Consider the following 21,557-nt stretch of genomic DNA (forward strand, 5'->3'; position numbering starts at 1 on the left):
GGCCGCATTTGCCTTGTCCTGGCCTTGTACCCAACTTCCTGGTCTGGTCCTACATGCACTAAGCTCTTGACCTCTGGCTCTGCCTCTCCTATTTACCCTGGCTCAGATATCCTAAATATTTTCTACTTCTCCCAATTTTGATCTTGGACACTCTCACCTAAAAATGAGTCATCCCACTCTAAATGACAGTGGTGCCTCCACTGAATTTATACAAGATCATTGGTTTAATCCATTTCCTGTTTGACCAGGGGACTCCCCACCTGCTCTTCCAGAAGCAGGCCCCAGGAGAGGGCCCTGGTCTGAGAAGTGCCTGAACTGCCCCTGACAAGAGAGGAGGACACAGGTGCTGTGTCTTCGGCCCAGTGTTCTAGTCCTGTGTCCTCCAAGCTCACGTTGACTGATGGGGAAGCAGCAGAACATTGGCTCACACCCCAACGGAAACCAGAGGAGAGACCTTTCTCAAATGCTTGGGAAGTTGACCTTGTGTCACTCTAGCAATTGATCCACCCTAAATTGTGGATCCAATGATATGTAACAAGTTAAAACTGAACTTGTCCCAAGAAGACAGGAAATGCTGGGCCAGTTGTAAAGTTGTGCCCCCTGGGTCAGGTGCTTTGAGGGGAAATTGGCTATCTTTGAGGAAGACCAGAGAGCTGCCATCAGAGAAAATATACTCAGCCTCTGGCCCTGAGGGTCACACTTTTGCCAGCCAAGTACTGGGTTAGCCAATTACCTGCCCCAGGAGTCATTTAAAGAAGAGAAGAAATACTGCCCTCTGTCCATACCCGGGCAAGGCAGAGCTCTATATCAGATGAAGAAAGGGCCAGGGCTCACCTTAGATCCATAGCTTTCTCTTTCCCTTTGTGGACTCATTTTCAGCTTCTTTCACTAAGGAGAGCACACATCCTTAGGCAGGAAATTACCCTGGTGATTGATGTCTAGTAAATGCAATTAGACCCCAGTTTAGTGCTCTCCAAGGGGTGCCCTCCAGTGTGGTGTTCGGAGTTTGGTGATCACTTAACAACCATGCACCCGAGGCCTCCTGGTTATGAAGCATTTGTCTGTGTCAGGCTTTGACCACCAGAACCTCCCACTCTCTTTAAACGGAGGGAGGCTGTGGGCAAAAAGATAAGAATGGCAGATGGGACAGGAAGATGGCAGAGAGGATGCTGGGAGGGAGACATTCAGAATAAAAACAGCCCGGTTGGCCAAAAAGACATGATGACTCCCAAGGGAAGGCCAGAACATAAGCTGGGGACCGGTGGGGTGTGGGGACGCCTTCCATGGCTGAAGTTCTAAAATATTTGCTAGTCAACTTAGTGCTTGAAATATAATCCTTTAATTCTACTGCCTTAGGGGCTTTGGAGGCATAGATGAAGAAAACTGGCCCAGATGCCCATCCTTGAGGTATTTGCATTGTAGTTGGAAAGGTCAAACACACCCCATCAAACTTCCAGGCCACAAACTCCCATCGGGCTTGGCCACACGCAAGCCCATGGAGTAGCATACGCAGTATTGACCCAACTGTGGAGCTGAGAGAAGGACAAAGGAGGCCATCTGCATTCCTCTTCAGCCAGGGCCAGTTAACCCTTTTCATGTCATGGCCCTTTTTGGCCTGGTGATGCATGTGAACCCCTTCTCAGAATAATGGTATAAGTGTAGAAAACAAAATCTGTAAGATTACAGAGGAAACCGCATTTTTATCGAAATGCAGTTATCAAAATACTAAAAAACCAAATTTTGCTGTATGGTAATATATATGCTTCTTTATTAACACAGTAAATAACAAGATTTGCTGGCAGCTCTAATAAGTACTGTAATTTTGAAATAGTAATAAGCTTAAACAATATTTCAACATATCTGCAGCAACTGTAATGAGATATAAAAATATCTGTGATTTCTATTGGTGACAGAATTACAGCTACTGCTCAGACTATTATGACTTGTTGCCCACATTTAAAATTAGAGGGACTTCTAAATTTTTGTTAGAGGTCGGTGAAAAGGCAGATATAACTTTTTTTCCATATGCATTCATGAACTCTCTGTGGACCGCATGCTAAGAACCATTGGTGTAAGACTTGGTACAATAAGTTATAACTGTACTTTCTAAAGCTTTAAAAAATCACACTCATTTTCACATTGTTAAAGCGAAATACAAGCATGATAGAAATGTTAAGAAATTTAGATTAAGTGGGAAAAGACAAAGAAAATTAAAAAAAGAAAAACAAGCACATGACTCAGAGAGAACCACGGCTAACAGTTTGATTTTTAAGACACGGAGCTCATTGCTAATCCTTTTTTCATGCACCAAATCTACTCCACTTAGGGTTATTAGATTGCAGTGTCGCTCAGAAGGATGTCAAAGAACAACGAATGCTCAGTGAAAAAGCAACTCAAAGCACCGTGAATGTAGACTGGAAACTACATGAAGCCTAATCGTAGAAAAGGAACCTTGCTCTTTACAGCACAGCCACCCACAGGCAGGGCAAAGCGCCAGGAAACAGAGCGAGGGAGATCCAGCAATCCAGAGGACACGCTGGAGTCTTCCAGCCCCACGAACAGGAGCTATCCCCCTCCTGTTCGTCAGGATGAATTATCTTAAGTTGGAACTGTGCATTGTTAATATCTGAAATTACCCACTTGGTGGGGGATACTGACTGTGCTCCAAACCTGTCAAGTGCTTAGATCAGATCCTTGATATGTGTTGGCAGAGCGGGAGGTCTCATCCAAAGAATCCACTGCAGAATAACGATAATGAGGTAGCAGGTACCTAGGAGGTGTTGCGCGATCTATACAGACATCCAGGCACATGTGGGCAGAGAGGGACCATTGTGCTGCCCCAAGTGATCCCCTGTGGTAATACTGTGCAGCTCTCTCTGAGGTGAAAGGTAGTCTGATACATATTCGGCTGTCCCCGGTTACCTCCGGAAGACTAAAGCCTTGGAATGGCTTGTCTGGTCCCTCTTAAACAGCACCCACAGAGGATCCCCTGTGGGCGAGTTCAGAATAGAGCAGAAGCCAAGCCCCAGCTTACTTTCCCCGAGTCTTCCAAGCAGTGGCCAAGTTCTGAGCTCTTGACTTGCCACACTTCCCGTATGAACGTGAGGTTGTGAAGCAAGTAACCACCAGCTTGGGGCCTCACCACACCTCCCAGAAAGAACTTCCATGAGGCTGGGGCCAACATCACTATAGCCACATTGGGAAAGTGCCTCCCTTCCCTTCTCCAGCTCAGACCTTATAGCAATATCTTTTTCTGACCTCCAAACAGAGACCTTGCCGGGGTGGGGGGTGCAGAGGAGGAGGAGGGTGTTAATGAAATACTGCAGGCATAGTCATCAAAATGTGACTGTGAGCTTTCTTAGAGGGACCTTGCAACCCCCAGGTGGCAGGCCCTGCTTCCTCTGAGCCTAGCTAAAGATCACAGCCTAGGATAACAGGCCAGCCAAACTCCTGAGTGCAAGGCAGCTCCAAATTTCAAAATGTTTTTAATAAAACAATGTGGAAAGGGCAGACTGCTCATTTTGATTCTCCCCACTGGGTCGTTCAATTAAAGCTGAAATTCTGGGGAAACGTGAACCACCCTGACCATATTTTCCATTAGTAATAATGATAAAAGATAATTATTGAGCCTGTCTGTCAGATATTCCAGACACCTGCACCTTCACTTAATTAATTGCTAATTAAGATATGAAAGAGGTGGTGTCTCTCACACGTCCTGACTTTATTAAGCCTCAGCAAATCTTCCTCGGGGAAAACAAACCTAAACCACCAAGGCTTGGGTTTGGGAAAACACAGACGGAAGGGGGTGAGGCAGGGAGGAAGGTCAACTGTGAATTGCCATCATTTACCATTCTGATGATGCACCATGATCCTGAGAGGCAAGAATGAGGGAGAAAGAGAGAGAAACAAACAAGGTTTGCATTCCTACCTTCTGCTATACACTGAGCTAGGTGAGCTTTTCACCTATATTATCTGAGTTAATCCTCACAGCAATCCTATAAAGAAGTATTATGATCCCCATTTTACAGATTAGAAAAGGTACTCTTGGCAGGATTCAGTAAATATCTTTTCCAAAAATATGTAATTGGTAAGAGCTGGAATTTGAGTCAAATTCCACACTCTTCCATTTATTGTTCCATGGAGGTACAAGAAACAGAGATTTTTTTTTTTTTTTTTTTTTACCAGTTCTTTACCATTACTGATAAAAGCAGAAAAGCATCGTGGTAGCTAGCCTTCAAGATGACCTCCAATTACCCCTTGCTTTTTAGTATTCATACCCTTGTATTGTCTCCTCCCACATTAAATAGAACTAACCATGTAACCAATAGGATATTGTAGAAAGGATAAGGTGGGTCATAAAAGACGTGGTTGCTTTCCCCTGGCTCTCCCTTGGGTCACTCACTCAGGGGAAAGCCAACCATGCTGTGAAGATACTCAAGCAGCCCAGCAGAGGGCCACATGGGGACGCCTCCTGCAACAACCAGTACCATCCAAGTGAGCCCTCATGGAACCAGAGTCTCCCAACTTAGCAGGTCTTCAGCCTGCTGAAGGATTACAGCCTTCACTGACATCTTACCTGAAACTTCATGAGACTTTGAACCTGAACCACAGATAAACCACTTCTGACCCACAGAACTATGAGATAAAAATGCTTATTGTTTTAATCCAGTGAATTTGGGGGGTAATCATTATACAGCAATAGATAATGAATTCATGAACTCTTCATATCCTGCTGAATTCCAATGTCTTGCCAATACCAATGGGTAGGATTAGAAATCCTTCTAAGAAAACTTCAGTGTATATGCCTGAAGATAAGAGCCCCAAATAATAGTCATTTAAGGTCCCTTGTGAGTTTAGGAGCTGACTATGGGTCAGATCACCAAGAGTTGCCTCAATTTGCCATTTTCTCATCAAGATGACTAAGTACAGTTTGTTGGCCATTGTACTGAAAATCTGATCCATTTTTAGCAACCAACAGTTATAAGAGGAAAAATGTGAATTGACAAGAATTTAGCACATTGGGTAGTCTTGTCTAGAACTGATGAGCACACTTGCAATCACGTGGCTATTTCTGGGACATCTCCGGCAATTTGCAATCAACAAACCCAAAACCACCCAAGTATGAAGGTTTACGCTGAATGTCAAAATGAACTATTTCTATGGAGTCCGAAAGCTCCTCAGGTTTTGATTGCTATGTCCCACCTGGCCTGGCAGTGTTCTTCTTCTGCCCATGATCTGCCTAAGCCAGAGGGGAAATCGACACAGGGCTTTGGAGAAAATCTGTGTTTGCAATCAACAGACATCTAAGGTTGCACCCCTCAGACCACCCAATTCCTCAGATCCTGCCCAGGCAAACAGGGACAGAGGGCCCAACCAACAAAGCCCCTCGGATTTCTGGACTCACATTCAGTAGAAGAGGGGTCAGCATTTGATGTGGAGAGAAAATAAAGTGCACATTTTTCTGGACATATTTCATAGGAAAGCTTTTTTTTTTTTTCCTCCAAAGATGAGCTGTTACAAGCTGACCCCAGAAAATAGCTATCAAGGGAATGTTGGCCATAAAGAGCAGGAGTGCAGGTAGATGAGTGGGTTGAGAGAATGAACAGAAAGAACACAGCAATTTGCTGAAGTTGCTGGGGAGTCAGGTCACCATGCTCCTTAGCTTTGTGTGCGTCTCCTGTGGTTCCATTTCCTCTCTCCCTCGGTCCCCCCTGCAGTGTGCCAGCTGAAAGGATTTGGGAGCAAGAGCCCTGCACTCAGTATTTATCCAACAGCTTTGCCTCGGAACTTGTTACCACAGAATACTTGTTCATGTTGTGACCCACTGACGTCACTTTCTGTTATAGGAATCGTTCGCCTCGTCACCGGTTATATGAGAACCTACTCTGAGATGGCGCATTTGTGTGATCTCTTTAAGGCTAGATGGCTTGTTAAGTCAAATGGGTCTATTAGTGAGGTAGTGCACATTATATCACAAGGGCTGGTATATCAGGTTCAATATGAGCTTCTCTGACATAGCAAGTATGGTCGTGGCTTCAAAAAGACCAGTACACACTTGCTTGAATTCACTGTGGTCATTGCTCAGCCCACAGTTTGAAGCTTATTTAGGAAAAAATAAAAGTAGTTAAAAAAAATATCGACATATATACAAGCTGGTTAAATGGAAGGAGCACAGGACTAGAACACAGGGGTCCGTAGGCTAGTTCTAATCTCCCCAGTAACTCTGTGTGTTTGGTGCCTGCCTCCATGAGTGGACTTCTCCTCCTGTAACTGCCAGCCTGGGGTCTCCCTCCCCCAGGGCAGGACTCCATCAGGGCAGAGGCTGTGTCCTCTTCTTGTATCCCAGTGCCTGGCACAGACCTGGTTACTCAGAAGGCTCTTAGCGAATGGTTGTTGCCAATGACCAAAACACCGAATCAGAGCATCTATCCGTAGTCACATACGAATGTATGTGGTTATATGAGCATGGAGGAAAGGACCGAAGTCTGCATTCAACCTGGGAGCTGAGGATAATACGGATGGTGAAGGAGGGAGAGGAGGTGGAGAGAGGCAAGAAATAGAGAGAAAAAAAAATAAGGACATGGCACTAAAAAGCCTTGATGTGTAATACGATCTTTTTTTGTGAAAGTATGTGTATATATGTGTGAGTAAATTAGGGAAAAAATGATGATGCTCATATGTTAAGTCAAAACAAGTTGCAGAGAATTTTGGCTAAAAACTATAAACAAAAACATCATATATCTGTGTCTATATGCTTGATTGGGTTTAAATGAGCATGAAGGAGGGTGTGGGTGAGGGGTGTTGTGAGGCACTTCCCCACAGCAGCACTCACCCCCCCCCCCACCCAGGTGCTGGGAGTGTTGGTAGCTCACAGCTCACAGCTGGGGTCCCGTCCAGGAGTCACCTTCAGCCAGAGGAAGCTGCTTTGCCCAGTGTCTCCTTGGGGGCAGCCAAGGACAGGTGGGGTCCAAAGGCCTGTCCCTTCTCAATGCAGGGTGGCTCCAGAACTCCCTCTGGCCAATCCTGCTCCCTGTCCTCCCTGATGAGAGTATGCCCCAGTGAACCTTCAGTGCACATAACCTACTGCGTCTGTTTCCCTAGAACAGGACTTGTGATGGTGTGGAAAGATACATAACTGGTCTATCAGAATGTTACATCAAGAGGCTGAGGTTGGGGGGGGGGTGGTGATTAGCTTTTTCTGTATAAATCTTTGCATTGATTTACCTGATACAATGAACACATATCTCTTTTCTAATTTTGAGAATATCAAACAAAGAAATGTAAAATGTAGTCAACAAATATATGTTACTTAAATGAGTGAATGACTCTGCTCATACCTCATTGGAGAAATAGGTAATAAAATAGCACATCGAAGGAACTGATTTTCAATCAAGGAACCTGAAGGGGATTTTGCTAACATGTTTGATGACTTTTGACTTAGTTGGTTCAAAAGAGATTGGGCCAGCTTTCTACAAGTGAAGTCACCACCCTGCAGGGTGAGGAATAAAAGGGCCAATAGGTAAAAGTAAAAAGAAGAGAGAGTTTCAGTTCCATGGAAGAAGAAATTTTCAAATATCAGAGTTATCTGCCAGAAAAAAAATGGGCTGCAAATTTGGGTAGCCACTGTCCAAATTACACTGACCAGAGGAAGTGTAATTATTCCATTTGGTGAGCTGTTGGGTTAGAACCAGAGGGGGGACACCTGGCATTTATATGTCACTTCAACACTTACCCACACTGGACACTGGCAGGACTGCTGATGAACACTCTCCTTCCCAATGATGCAGCCTCAGAATCTTTCCCAACCCCACACTCCAAGCAGCCACTGCTGATACACTGGGGGAAGGATTCCCCAGAGATGAAATCTATTTGCCCTTCCAGAACTAAATGATCTTTCCACTTCTAGTTCTAAGGTTCCATGGGGTCTTCCAGGGAAGGCTAATTTATTCAGGAAGAACTTAGTCGAGCAAGCCTACACCCTAGCCAATGGCTTGCTCCTTCCTCCCTCCAGTGCTAATTGATTTTTTTGCAAATACAGTTGAGATCCCTAAGGCTCTGTGTCCCCTTTGGAGAAAGCCCAGAGGATTTGTGGGAAGCAAGCCCACAAAGGCATAATCATCCGGTAATGGACGGGTGGCGATAGTTCCTGGGAATTGTGTACAGGGGAGAACTGGTCCAAGTCCTGCATGGGAGCCAGGCTTACACAGGTTGACAAATTACTGACATGGAATCTCCCACTTGCAGTAGGTGCCACTGCTTCTGTGGGGGGAGGGTTCTAACCTGCAAGGATTATCCTTTGTTACGCATTCATTTCCTCGATGAGTATTTGGTGAACTTCTCTGTGCTGCACTGTGCTTGGGACAAGAACCAAAGCAGCGAGAGGGACAGAGAGTCCAGAGTGAGAATAGCGCAGATGAAGAGGCTGACGACAAGTGGTGACTTTTTGGATATGGGAATGCCTGAGTGCTGCTCACATTAAGGACAGAAGAGGGGCTCCGGTTTAGGGGCAACGGGTGGCTTCCTGGAGGAATTGCCAAGCATCTGTCATAATCAGATCACCACTCTATGTTACTGTGACCACCTGCAAAGACCTCAGAATAGATTTGTCACCTAAAACACATTTCTGGATTTATAATCATTCTGTAGAACGGTTTCTTAAATATTTACCGCTTCATTGTAAAGCTATGAGAATGAACGAAAGAAAATTAATAAAATAAACACAACTCTCCGGAGAGGAAACAAAAGAACTTCTTGTTTTCTTTGCTTTAGACATCCCCCTGGTGTACCTCCAAGTTTATTGAAAAAGAGATATGGCGGTTGGGATGGAAAGGGAAACTGAGATTCCTTATTTTGAAACCATCAACGCACTTCTTCCCTCCCTATTCCTGTTTCAGGTGGACGTTTGCTGCACGTGCACAGAGGCCAGGTCTCTTGGAGTTGGGATTGAAGAGTGTGTGGGGAAGAGAAAACATCAAAGACACCGTCACTAAAGGTACCATTTCTATGAAACTTTTCCCATCCATCACTGCAATGGCCAGTTCCAGGCTTTCACTTGTGACTGCATATTCCCAGGGACTGAGACTCTTTGTCACTGCAACAACGGCCTAGGGGACAGCCTCCCTGAAATGAGGTGCTCAAGAGCATTAGCTCCCCTGGGCTTCATGCCGTCTCAGAAAAAAAACTGGGGAAACCGGGCACCAAGGTTTTGGCTTTTCATAAAATATTTCTGAAATGCATTTCATGATGTGGTTGGTAATAAAAGTGTATTACTGCTCTCAGTCCCTCCAAGACTAGGCTTGATTCCCAGCCCAGCCGTGCCTGCACTGGGCCTGCAGGAACCGGTGCTAAATTATTCACCAGCCCGACTAAAATTTCTGGAGTTCCAAAACCTCTAATAAAGTATTATGAAAAAATATCCATCTCTTTATCTCTATCCATAACCATTTATATGGCTAGAGGAAAAACCTGTCGTTTTATTTCTTTTAATTTAAAAGCTTTCCTAATTCCTTTTTCACACCACATATATATGTCTAAAGAATTTTCAGGTTGAAATAATAACCTTCTAAAAAATGGTCCATGGGCGAAGGCTCTTGGGATTCAGAGTTGACAGGCACAGTGAATATTTTGCTCCCTTAATAACTTTTGCTCGCTCTCAAACTTGACATGCCGAACTGGGAACTTCTCAACTAGGTATGGCCCTTATTTTATTGTAGAAAACAATGGTAATATACCCACCAGCCTTCTCTCTATGTGTTTATATGGTTGCTAAAATTTGTTCTGGAAAAATTAATTTCCAACCTCAGATCCATAAGGTACCATTATCTGTCATGGCATTCTGCAGCATGGCATTCTGAAGCCCCAAGTTTGAATCAATCCAGACCAGCCCCAGCAACACCCTGCCTCACTTGGGGACATTGGCTACAAAGTACCCCAGGCTGTTTAACATACCTTTGAACACAGAAACTTATGAGACATTAGCACATGAAGCTGGCTATCAGCCATTCACACTTTATTTTTTAAAAAGTTTTTAAATGTTTTTATATTTATTTTTGAAAGAGAGAGAGAAACACAAAGTATGAGCAGGGGAGGGACGGAGAGAGAGGGAGACACAGAATCCGAAGCGGGTTCCAGGCTCTCAGCTGTCAGCACAGAGCCTGACATACGGCTCGAACTGTGAATGGTGAGATCATGACCTGAGCTGAAGTTGGACTCTCAACCGACTGAGCCACCCAGGCACCCCTAGCCAGTCACACTTTAGAGAAAATTGGTTAATTTGGTGTTTTGAAGGTAACAGCTGGTTGAGATCAAGCTCTCTGCAACCAAGCAGAGCTGAAACAGGGTGGACCATCTGGGCGGCAACTAAGGGTAGCTGTTGCGAGAAAGTCATAGGAAATGTATTAAGATGAAGACATTTGAACTTACTAGAACTCTACTGAGAGAAGATATTGTGTAGCTGAAAGAATAGTGACAAGGCACTTACGTTATAAGATTAATATTTCTCCCCACCCTCCCACCTCCGCCAAAGAAACCTATTCAAGTAAAACTCATTGGTTTCTAAACTGACTTCTGAATAACGTGGGTTCAGGGGGGTATGAGATCCAGGGTGCTGTCATCCTCTGCTAAGTCGATGTTGAATAAATGTTAAAGAATGTTGGTTTAAATGTAAGACAAATTATTAGCCTGACAAGAGCACCCAGCTATTTTCATCAGCCCTAATACCTGAGGCTTCTGACGGAGGGGGTGGAGGGATGAAAGAGGGAGCCCAGGACCCCGCCAGCCGTATGAGACTCTGTGAGGGCACTGAAAAGTCAGGCCAGAATGAGACTCTGTGAGGGCACTGAGAAGTCAGTGTGCAGACAGACAGTGGGAGAGGGGTGACCCATGAGGACAAGCATCACATCCCGTCTGGACCTAGCTTTACTCCGGCAACAAGGACCCTGCTGCGGTCTGACCTCATGCAAATCAATCCGCAGGCTGAATCAGAGAATGTTCATGGAAAGCAAGGATGAGCCTAATGATTAAACAGCCCCCGAAGATGACCCTTGTGATACTGTGATTTATAATAAGAAATATATATTTGGTCTTCATCCAGTTTCTGACACAGAACTTCCCAAACCCTTGAAAAGTCCTAAATGATAAGAGCTACATAGGCGTCTTGATATTCATAATGAACCCCTTTCAACCACACCTGAGTTTACGCTAATATGGAGACTTTGGGAAAGCACCTAAGGATAGGGGCTGGAAACCAACCTTGACATTGGAGTGTTGGAAATTTTAGTCCCACCCCCTTACCCTCTGGGGAGGGGAGAGAGTTGGGAGACTGAGTTTAATCACCAATGGCTAATGATTTAACACATCACACCTGTATAATGAAGTCTCCATGAAACCCAAAGGGACTGGCTTCAGAGAGCTTCCTGGTTCGGGAACCAGGACACCTCCATGTGCCACCATGCTGGGCCCCGTAGAGACATAGACACAGAAGCCCCTTTGTTCAGGGCCTTGCCCGATGTATCTCTTCATCTGGCTGTTGATTTGTGTCCTTTAAAATCCTTGGTGATAAACTGGCAATCCAGTGAGTAAACTGTTTTCCTGAGTTCTGCGAGCCGCTCTAGCAAATTAATTGAACCCAAGGACGGGGTCATGGGAACCTCTGATTTATAGCCAGTTGGAAGCACAGGTAAAGGGGACTTCTAATAGGCATGCGAAGTGGGGGCAGTCTGGTGGGACTGAGCCCTTAGCCTGTGGAATCTGACACCGTCTCCAGGTAGGCGGTGTCAGAATTGCATTGAATTGTAGCACACGCGGCTGGCATCAGAGAAAAGCTTGGTGTGGAGGAAAAAAACCCACACGCTGGAATTGGTGTCAGAATCAGAACGGTAATTCCAAACCACATCAGGGCTGTAAGCACATCAGGGTTAAGCTCCGTTTCAGGATGGGGCTGAGGGATGGCCAAACCACGGCTGGAGGTGAGGGGCCTACCCCGAAGCCAGCAAAACACTGTCAAGGCTGGGGTGTGGGATGCTGCTGGCCCTCCTGAGGGTGCAAACTCTCAGAAGTCTACAGGATGCAGTATGCGGAGGTAGTTCTCAGAAGCACCAGCTGCTCTGTTGATTGAATCTCAAAGCCACCTCTGAGCTCCGAGGCCAGTCCATCTTAACCCTGCCAGGCCTTGTCACCTGTGTGCACTTGACCTCACAGGGGTGCGCGGATTGTCCAGATTAGCCCTCTCCCCCACAGACTTTCAAATAGCTCTTCCCCAGCATGGGCTGGTGTTAGAATTGCAGCAGTCCTGCCCGCAGGTCACCCGGTGGCTCTTTGGCAGTTCACTCAGAGGAGCACTTGCCAGGCTGGCCCGAACTGCCTTCCTTGGCCTGCTTCTATCCCACCTTCATTCCCCATGCATTTGAAAGCTGCTTATTTTAAAAGCTGATTACATGAGCCTTTAATAACATTAGAATTTAAATGGCCCCAGATAGGCTTTCAGCCTCTTGCCAAATTGAGATAAATGTGATATTTGGGGAGCTGAGCTCCCAGCTTCATGGTTGCTCCGGACCGCAGACAGGCTTTGAAGCTCTGTGTCTCCCATGCTTCTCTGCAGCCTGACACTGGGTTTTTGTGGGTCTCTAAGGTCCCTTTTATCCCTAAAGGTCTAGGGCTCTGTGTGTAGCTGTGTCTCCGTGATCAGGCATTAATTATTAAGGAAAAGTAAGGTGGGGACAAGGGCACAGGACAAAGTTATAATCTGTGTGTGATGCGCTGTGGGGAAACTTCTCTCTGTGATCCCGTACCCTCTGATAACTTTCAGTTCCAGGCAGCACGCCTTTATTGAACAGCTACTATTTAGGCATGGTGCTAAGAAGGAAATGGTCAGGAGTAGGGATGTTTCATCTGGGTTAATACGTTCAGCTCCCTCGGTGACTCTTCCAGGTGGGTTCAGTGCTGGGGAGGGGAAACGCACTTATGGAGCCATACAAATATGACTGCCTCCTGATTTAATACTCTGCTGCATGTTTAACATTTTTTTTAATGTTTATTTCTGAGAGAGAGAGAGAGAGAGAGAGAGAGAGAGAAGGCACGAACAGGGGAGGGGCAGAGAGAGAGAGGGAGACACAGAATCCGTAGCAGGCTCCAGGCTCTGAACTGTCTGCACAGAGCCCGACGTGGGGCTCGAACCCAAGAACTGTGAGACCATGACCTGAGCCGAAGTCAGATGCTTAACTGACTGAGCCACCCAGGCGCCCCATCTACTGCACTTTTTAGAAAAAGTGAAAAACACAGTGGGGCTGTGGAGTGGGAACCCACCAAAGGTGAACATAACAGATAGTTCGGCATTGAGGTTGTATTTTCTCTCCACGTCTTGCAGTTTACATGGGAAAGATGTACCCACACTGGGTGTGTCACCTGAGTCTACATGCAAGTTCATCTGTCCTTTCGCTAAGCCTGGGGCCATACAGGGTATCCTCAGTTTGTTCCCCTTCTTGGAAAGCCTCTACAAAAGCATCCTCCCCAACTTGCTCTCTCCTGTCTCTCTGGAGAGAAAGTGTCCCTCCTCCTTCCGAGGATGACTCCTCCCCTGAGTTCTCAGTACCTTCCCTTTCACCTCCTCCAGGACCGTCACCCAGGCATTGTGCCTCTCCTCACTCACATCACCTCTCACTTTCTGTAAGTTCTTCCTCTGTTGCTTATAAACATATCTTGGTCTCCATTAAAATGAGCAAACAGAAACAGCTTTCCCTTGATTTTGTGATTCTCTCCTCTTCTCCTAAATTCTGTGAAGAATAGTCTAGATTCACTTTTCACCCACCCAAGCAACAAATTCAACTTAATTCCTCACACACGCATGGAGTGCACACTATGTGCCATGCCTGGCTGGATCCTGGCCCCCCCTGGAAGGATGCTCTTGTAAGGTGGCCAAGCAAGTGGGAAGTGAGCTGATGGGCTCACACACTACAGAGAAGGAGAATGGGAATCATCAGCCCTATCTTGGGGCCAGGGGGCAGCAAGGAAAGTGTCATAGAAGTTCTGCAGGCACATGGAGAACCCAGGAAGGGAGAATAGGAAGGAGGAGGGGCAGTTCAGGTAGAAGGAACGGCAGTGGCCAAGGGCACTGAGGGGACTGAGGCAACACAATATGGAGATGGCACCATCTACCCGACAAGATAAGGGGCATTGAGGCAGCAGAGGACAACAGACAGTCCTCAAGTGTGAGATTCCAAAAAACTTCAACTCTTTCTTGCAAACAGTGGAGAGGTCCAAGCCAGAGAGTGACATAATCAGATTGCCTTTTACTTTTTTTTTAAGTGATTTTTTTATTATTTATTTTTTTTATTTTTTAACATGGTTTATTGTCAAAATGGCTAACATCCAGTGTGTACAGTGTGCTCTTGGCTCTTGGTTTTGGGGTCGATTCCTGTAGTTCATCACTTACCTACAAGACCCAGTGCTCATCCCAACAACTGCCTTCCTCATATTTAAAGAGAGACAGAGACAGAGACAGTGTGAGTAGGGGAGGGGCAGAGAGAAGGAGAGAGAGAGAATCCCAAGCAGGCTCTGCCTGCACTGTCAGCATAGAGCTCAAAGTGGGAGACCATGACCTGAGCTGAAAACAAGAAGCGGATGCTTAAGCAACTGAGCCACCTAGGCGTCCCAATCCAATTGCCTTTTAGAAAGACCCCTGGAAACATCAATTAGAGGGGGAGCTCAGATAAGAAGCTGCTCTAATCGTCCAGATAAGAGGCGATAGAGGCCTGGGCGCCTGGGTGTCTCAGTCGGTTAAGCATCTGACTTCGGCTCAGGTCATGATCTCGCGGTTTGAGAGTTTGAGCCCCACGTCGGGCTCTGTGCTGACAGCTCGGAACCTGGAGCCTGTTTCGGATTCTGTGTCTCCCTCTCTCTCTGCCCCTCCCCTGCTCACACTCTGTCTCTCAATAATAATAAATAAAACGTTAAAAAAAAATTTAAGAGGGGATAGAGGCCTGAACTAAGAGTGGCCTGGGGATGAAGGGCAGGGAATGTTAACACAATCCTCCCCACCCCCCATGTGTCTCATTTTGGGTTCACCCAAACAGCAGTTCTCTCCCTGCTCTCACCTTGATCATCCGTGATGCCTTCCTTATTGTCCTTACTGAACTTGTATTATAGTCATTTGTGTATGTCCCTGATTTTCCTTATCAGATTGTATTTTTGTGTCTCCTTCTTCAAATTACAGTACCTTGCTCATAATAAGAGCTGAAGAAAAGGTTATTTAGTTGAATTGAATTTTCAAGAGCTTCAAACCATGAATAATTGAGGAATCAACCATGTATAAGTGCTTATCATTTACATAATTGTATAAACAAGCTGATAAGATTTTTTTTCCTCCGTTATTTTTATTATCCCAGAATGCCCCACTATCTCCCTGTTCTCTAGATTTTTAAGGAAGTGGTAAACGAGTGTTCTGTAACACACACAAGTAACAGAGGCTCTGCCTGGCTCTCACCTCCCCAGGCAAGGGAAGCGGTTGCAAGCAAGGAACAGATGATTGCATTGATTGAAAATGAAAGCCATGTATAAATATTGAGAAATGTGCTGTCTGAAGAGACAGAGAACTGCGGAGCACACTGCATGATGGGACCCGTGTGCAGAGTCCCAAAGGTCAATGTGCAGATACAAATTGATTAAGCTAAGTACTTACTGAAATTGCTTTCCAACACACTGATGAGAATTGATCATAAGCAGGACCCATATTTACAGCGAAAATGCTTATGTAAAGTTACCCTTTGGTACGTGACCAAAGCAAATTTAGATTGTCCGGATTTTTTCCCAAGTGGAGGTACCCGCGGGTAGAGTTGACAAATGCGTCATAAAGAGTCCGCCAGCACTTAGAATTTCGTGAATGCAGATCTGCCACAGAACGGCCTTATTGTGACATCTTTTCATAATCCTGAGGTTAGCCTCCCTCTCATTCTCTCGCACACCAAACCAAAGGATCCTGACTAGCCACCAGTCAGCCTTACCTAGGGTGGTACCCACACTGCCACTCCTTTTTGTTTTTGTTTTTTAACATTTCTTTATCTAGTTTGAGAAGGGGTGGGCAGAGAAAGAGGGAGAGAGAGAATCCCAAGCAGGCTCCTCATTGTCAGCGCAGAGCCCGATGCAGGCCTTGAACTTACAAACTGTGAGATCATGGCCTGAGCCGAAATCAAGAGTCGGATGCTTAACTGACTGAGCCCCCCAGGTGCACTGCCCACCCCCGCCTTACACTGCCACTCTGCAACACAATCCCTAGCTCCTAGGAAACTGGAAGGCAGAAATCTCACCTGGAATGCACCCAACATGCTTAAGCAGTGATGTGAGTGCCACTGGCCAGGGCCCTTTCAGCCGCGGGGAAGAGAAGGAAAGAGAAGCAGGTGGTCAAAAGGAAAGACAAGGCAGATACAGGGGAAATAAGAAAGGGGAACAGAAGGCCCAGTTAGCGAGTCTTTACTGAGTAATTTTTATGTGTCAAATACAAAAGTAATGAGCCATGGGCCACATTAAAGGAGTCCATATCATGGTCCTTGCACCCGAGGAGCTTAGGATTTCATCAGGAGGGCAATTCTAAACCCAGAAAACAAATTACATACCAGTGCATGACAATATAATGGTGTACTGATATTGCACCCCAGCTTTGGCTGTGCTGTTACTGAAAACCGAGATGGAGCGAGTATCATGGGTTCTGGGAGGTGAACATGGACAGAGAACACCTCACGGCAGAGGTCGTGGGCATCAAGCTGAGCCTAGAAAAGAGAGGCGGAAGGAAGCCAGGGAGGCAGAATGAACATAACACCTCGGACTTAATGAAAAACAATAAGAACAAAAGGAGAGGAAAGAAAGAGAACTGGAGGAGGAAAAAGGTGCCGGTGGTGGTCAAGGTAGAATGGCCTCATGTCTTTCGGGCACCTGTGCCAACCCTTGGATTGCCTTGGCCGAAGACCAACAATTTAGAGGCAGAGAATATTTCTGTGGTCCCAGTAGCCTCAGTGGGCTTGGGCTAGTGCCAGCCAATTTTTGTTGTCTCTGCCATCACTAAGTGGAGCATCTTTTTCCTCATGTTTGCTCGAGAGGAATGTTGTTTACACTGACAGCCTCATGCACTTCAGACAGATCTCTGACAACTGAATTCTCTTATTACTAACAATTGAGTGTGAAGAACCCGTGGAAACTCCACAGCAGATGAGATGGCTTCATTAGCTCAAAGTTCTGGTGGCCTCTGAGAAATGGAGAGATTGGTAAATTAAGGATAATTTATTAGATGCATTTCAAGTGATTTTATGAAGAGAACAGGGTCTTGCCCACAAAATATATTTTGATTGGTGCAGAGAAATCTCCCTGCACCCCAAATTACTTTCCCACTCCACCCTCACTCCGTTTTAAATTTTAAGAAAATAGAATTAAACAGAAAATGCCTGGCTCTGCCATTGTCTAAAATTCTACCATTTGAGATACATTCTTGCTAAGGTGTTGTCTCTCTCAGATGTCCCTTTTGAAAAGCATGTGTCCCCAGAGAGACCCGTTTATCTGTGCCAGAATGCTTATTGTTTTATTAGGTGATTTTCTGTCTAAAGGCCACTGGAGGAGGAAAACTCTTAGAAGAGGAGGAGAAATGATTTTTTTTTTTTTTTTTTTTTTTTTTTTTTTGCACATGGGGCCGTGCTAGGGAAGGCAGAATGGAGGAGGGTATTCAGTGCAAGCAATGGATGGTCTGGATGACTGAAGAGCAGAAGAAGGGGTAGAAAGTAGAGCCAAAAGATGGGAGTGGGGAGGGAGAGAGAGAGTGAGAGAGAGAGAGAGAGAGAGGATGAATCAGGATGGAACAAAGCTAGAATCAATCTTTGTCTCCTCTGTATGTGGCCTGGGGCAGCCCTGACTGATGGGCAAATTCAGGTGCCACCTGTGAACTCAGCATCGCTCAGAAAGGAGGAGGGGCAAGGATAAAACCCACAGGGGGGCTACTTGGGAGGCTTTGCCAGGTGCAGGCTAGATGTACGTGTACGCAGCTAAGTCACGTCCAGTTGCAGCAAAACCATAACATGTCTTTCATTAGGTGCAGAGAAGAAATGCCTAGAGATCACCCCAGTGTAGAGCAATCATGGCCATGGGCCAAGGGGGTGCCATGATTCCCAGCTGAGTCGGCAGACTACAATAAGCTGGGGAATGATTTAAGAACTTTGGAGGTGAAACTACGAGAACCCAGATAATCTGATACTAGAAACACCCACCCACCAAATGTTTGGTCTAGGACTTTAGACGTTAGTCTAGTCCAACCCTCATCTTCTAGTGGGGGAGAGGGAGCCCAGAGAAGAACTGAGATTTGTTGCTTTCTGTCTGCTAGGTACTGTTTCAATCGCTTTTTATGTATCAACTCCTTCCAACAACCAATAGTAATAGTTATCGTTGTTATCTCTATTCTACAGATAAGGAAACTGAGGTATAGAAAAGCTAAATGACTTGAGCAGGATCCAACCACCTAGTAAGCGGCAGAGTGGGGATTTGAACCCAGACAGTCTGAGTCCAGAACTCCTCCACAGAAGCCTTGCCCTGAAAGATCTGTCTGAGAGCACACAGTCAGACACCAGCAAGGAAAAGCCGCGTCTTGTAATGTGAACCCTGGCACATTGAGGTGACATTGCAGGTACATTTGTGCGACGATGATGGCATGTTGGGGACAGGCTACAACACACCTGGTGATTCTTAGTGGGAGCTGAAGCCCATTCTGGAAGGGCAGTGAGTCGTCTATCTCTCCTTAATCAAAGAGAGGCAATGGATTTGTAATGGAGACACTGCTATTGAATCTGTGATAATTATTGAGAGAATGTCACCGAAATGGAGGAGTAGATGTCTCTCTCCTCAAAGAGGAGGAGCTTGAGGTGATGAGACTGTAAAGAGAGTATTGATGAGGGTTTGATAGTGGTCAATGCAACAGCAATAGACTGTGAGGGTGAAAATAGAGGAAGGGTGGCGATGCATGGAGTCGCTCAGTCAACCACGCTTCCTGAATGCTAACTTTGGCCAGCGGCTAAGTGCCCTGGAAGGAATGAGGTCTAATCCACCATGAGCTTACTTACCATCAGATGGATAAGACAGGGCAGTGGTAAACAACTCACCTCCCCAAACACACACTGAAATATGAGAGATATAGGCATGCATCACCAGTTATATTAATACAGCCTCAAACCGTTCTGAAGAAGAAATTGGTAGTTAGGATTCTTGGAATCAAGGAGACAACCATAACAGAGGGCCGGCAGACGAGATGTTGACACCTTCAGATGAGGGTTATCACTGGCTGTTATGGAATGAGACCTGTGGATGGAGTGGTGAGTTGTAAAAAGGTGATAATGGCAATAGTGAAGTCACCTTGGGAAGTGGCAGACCTTTTGTAGTCATCTCGATCATGGGCAATGCGATAAAGGAAAAGGAGGGAGGCCTCTAACCTTAATAGAGACATTGGGTACATGTCTAGAGTGGAAGAGGGATGCCTGTAGCTTTATCAAAGCTGACCGGGGTCTTGTATCAGAGAGGGGTGGATAAAGACACTGAAATTGTTATGGGAACAATTATGACTGTAACTGAGGTAATAATGAAGATAATGGACCTGTAATGAAAAGCTGGTGGCTATAAAGGAGAAGGTGAGGGCAACTGGAATGTAGAAGGGGGAGATGAGGGAGGTAATGGTCGTGATGCGAAAGGTAATGGAGTTATAACGTAGATGATGCGAAAGGTAATGGAGTTATAATGAGGTGATGACTACAGAGTTGGGCGCAGGGTTGCGGGCGGGGGGGGAGATGATCATCTTAATGGAAGCAAGAGGAACTGTATGATACAGGTGAGAACTGTATGCAGAGCATGGCCACAGCTGTGGGTGACCGGGGGAGTAATGAAGAGCTACACCCAAAATTCTTGTTATGCCAGGAGTTCTAATGGACCCTAGAATAAGATAATAATGTTAATGGAAAAGATGATGACCGCCATGAAAACGAGGAGCCTTGTGATGGTATTTAGAAATACCTATTTAGGGGGAGAGACAAGAGGAGGGATGGAAATGTGACTGAGGGTGGACCGGTGTGGACATATCCGTACGTTCCAGGGCTGAGGCTCCTGAGGGTGGTTCACTGGACTCATCCCCACGGGTGATTTGGCTTTAGTGCAGCTGCTCCCACTTGTACGAGGCATTTGTCATGCATGAAGCAAGTCTGAGATGAACAGACGTGGCTGCGGGAACAATTCAAGCTTACAATCTAAATTTTGTTCTTAAATTAGGCATGACAACACACTAGCTCAGATATAGTACTTCTGTGAGCAGATATGTAAACAAAACGTCCGGGAGATGCATGGGTTTGCAGCAGAAATAAATGTATACAAGGGATTATTTATTTTTTTAATATATTTTAAACCATTAATGCCTCTTCCAAGTGAAGAAATGGGAGCTTAATCCTCCACGGGTCACTGATGAACTTCGGAGACCTTCAAGTGGGAAACGTGTTTGTGGCAGCTTGTGCTGCTGGTCTGGCTGGGGAGACTCTGATGTGGGCTCTGCACTGGGATCTGGGGAGCCAGCATTCACAAGGGTCCCCAGTGCAGCTGGTGTTTCTGCATCAAGAAGCCTAGACATGTACACAGAATGTAAACCACAGACCCGAGAACTAACACATGATTCCAGACGGACACCAGGCATCCAGGAAACACAAGCAAAAACGTACAGCCTTTAAGGGAAGCAGAGACAGCCAGAGAAATTCATTGTCTATACAAGGAATTGCTGTGCATGGAACACAGGTGCTCTCTGCCTCTGTCCAGTACCTAGATGCCACCTCTCAAGACCAACTATATCCAAACCACTGGAAAAGCTTTTACACAAATGGAGATTCCTGGGTCCCGCTTCATGGACAGTCTGATTCTGTTGATTAGGAGCAGAGCCTGTAAATCTGTATTTTAACCTCCCCTCGCCCCTGGAAATTTTCCCACGGACTCTAGTATGGGAACCACTCTGCTCACCCATGGCCCTTATAAGGAGACTGTCAGGCAAGACGTGTAGAAAGCACATTTCATGAGCGTAAGCCAAACCAACCTTTCAAGTAGATTTGTCCTAACGGTGGGATTTGAGCAGCATTCAGCAGCCTCTCCCTAACAGAAAATTATCCTCCACCCGAGTGTGCTTTTCCCTCGATGGAGACTCGCACAATTGACTTAAGCAGCCTCCCAGCAAGGGACTGCTAGAATGCTGCAATGGCACGAGGCTGTGCCAGGCAACCAGACCCTATTTCCTCTAGAATAGAAGGAATGAAGCAGTATGAGGACAGAAATATGTGTGTGGGGGTGTGGGGGGGGGGGAGGAACTGGAGTGGTGAGGAGGGAGGGAAATATCCAGAGAAGACATTCCAAGTACTGGTTATGGAAATGGGTATGGATTTGGAGGTGAGAGTGGGCATGACCATGCTGTCTTCTGAAGGTCCGTCCTGTCCAGCCCTCAGACGTGCCACTTTGTTCTTCAGGATTCCCAGGGATTAAAAGATGTCAACATTGAGAAATAGTCAACTTATGTT

At 45.9% G+C, this 21,557-nt stretch overlaps 1 protein-coding gene across 1 annotated transcript in view; it reads left to right on the forward strand.

The window, feature by feature from the left end:
* Positions 1-21,557, forward strand: part of TNR (tenascin R) — a 413,085-nt gene that overhangs the window by 202,187 nt on the left and 189,341 nt on the right. Inside the window, exon 2 of the mRNA XM_019425567.2 lies at positions 8,895-8,992. The gene's annotated coding sequence lies outside the window, so the exon portion shown is untranslated. The remainder of the gene's footprint in view (positions 1-8,894; positions 8,993-21,557) is intronic.

Source organism: Panthera pardus, unplaced genomic scaffold, assembly GCF_024362965.1.
Source record: "Panthera pardus isolate Hobbes unplaced genomic scaffold, ASM2436296v1 HiC_scaffold_21, whole genome shotgun sequence".
NCBI lineage: Eukaryota > Metazoa > Chordata > Mammalia > Carnivora > Felidae > Panthera > Panthera pardus.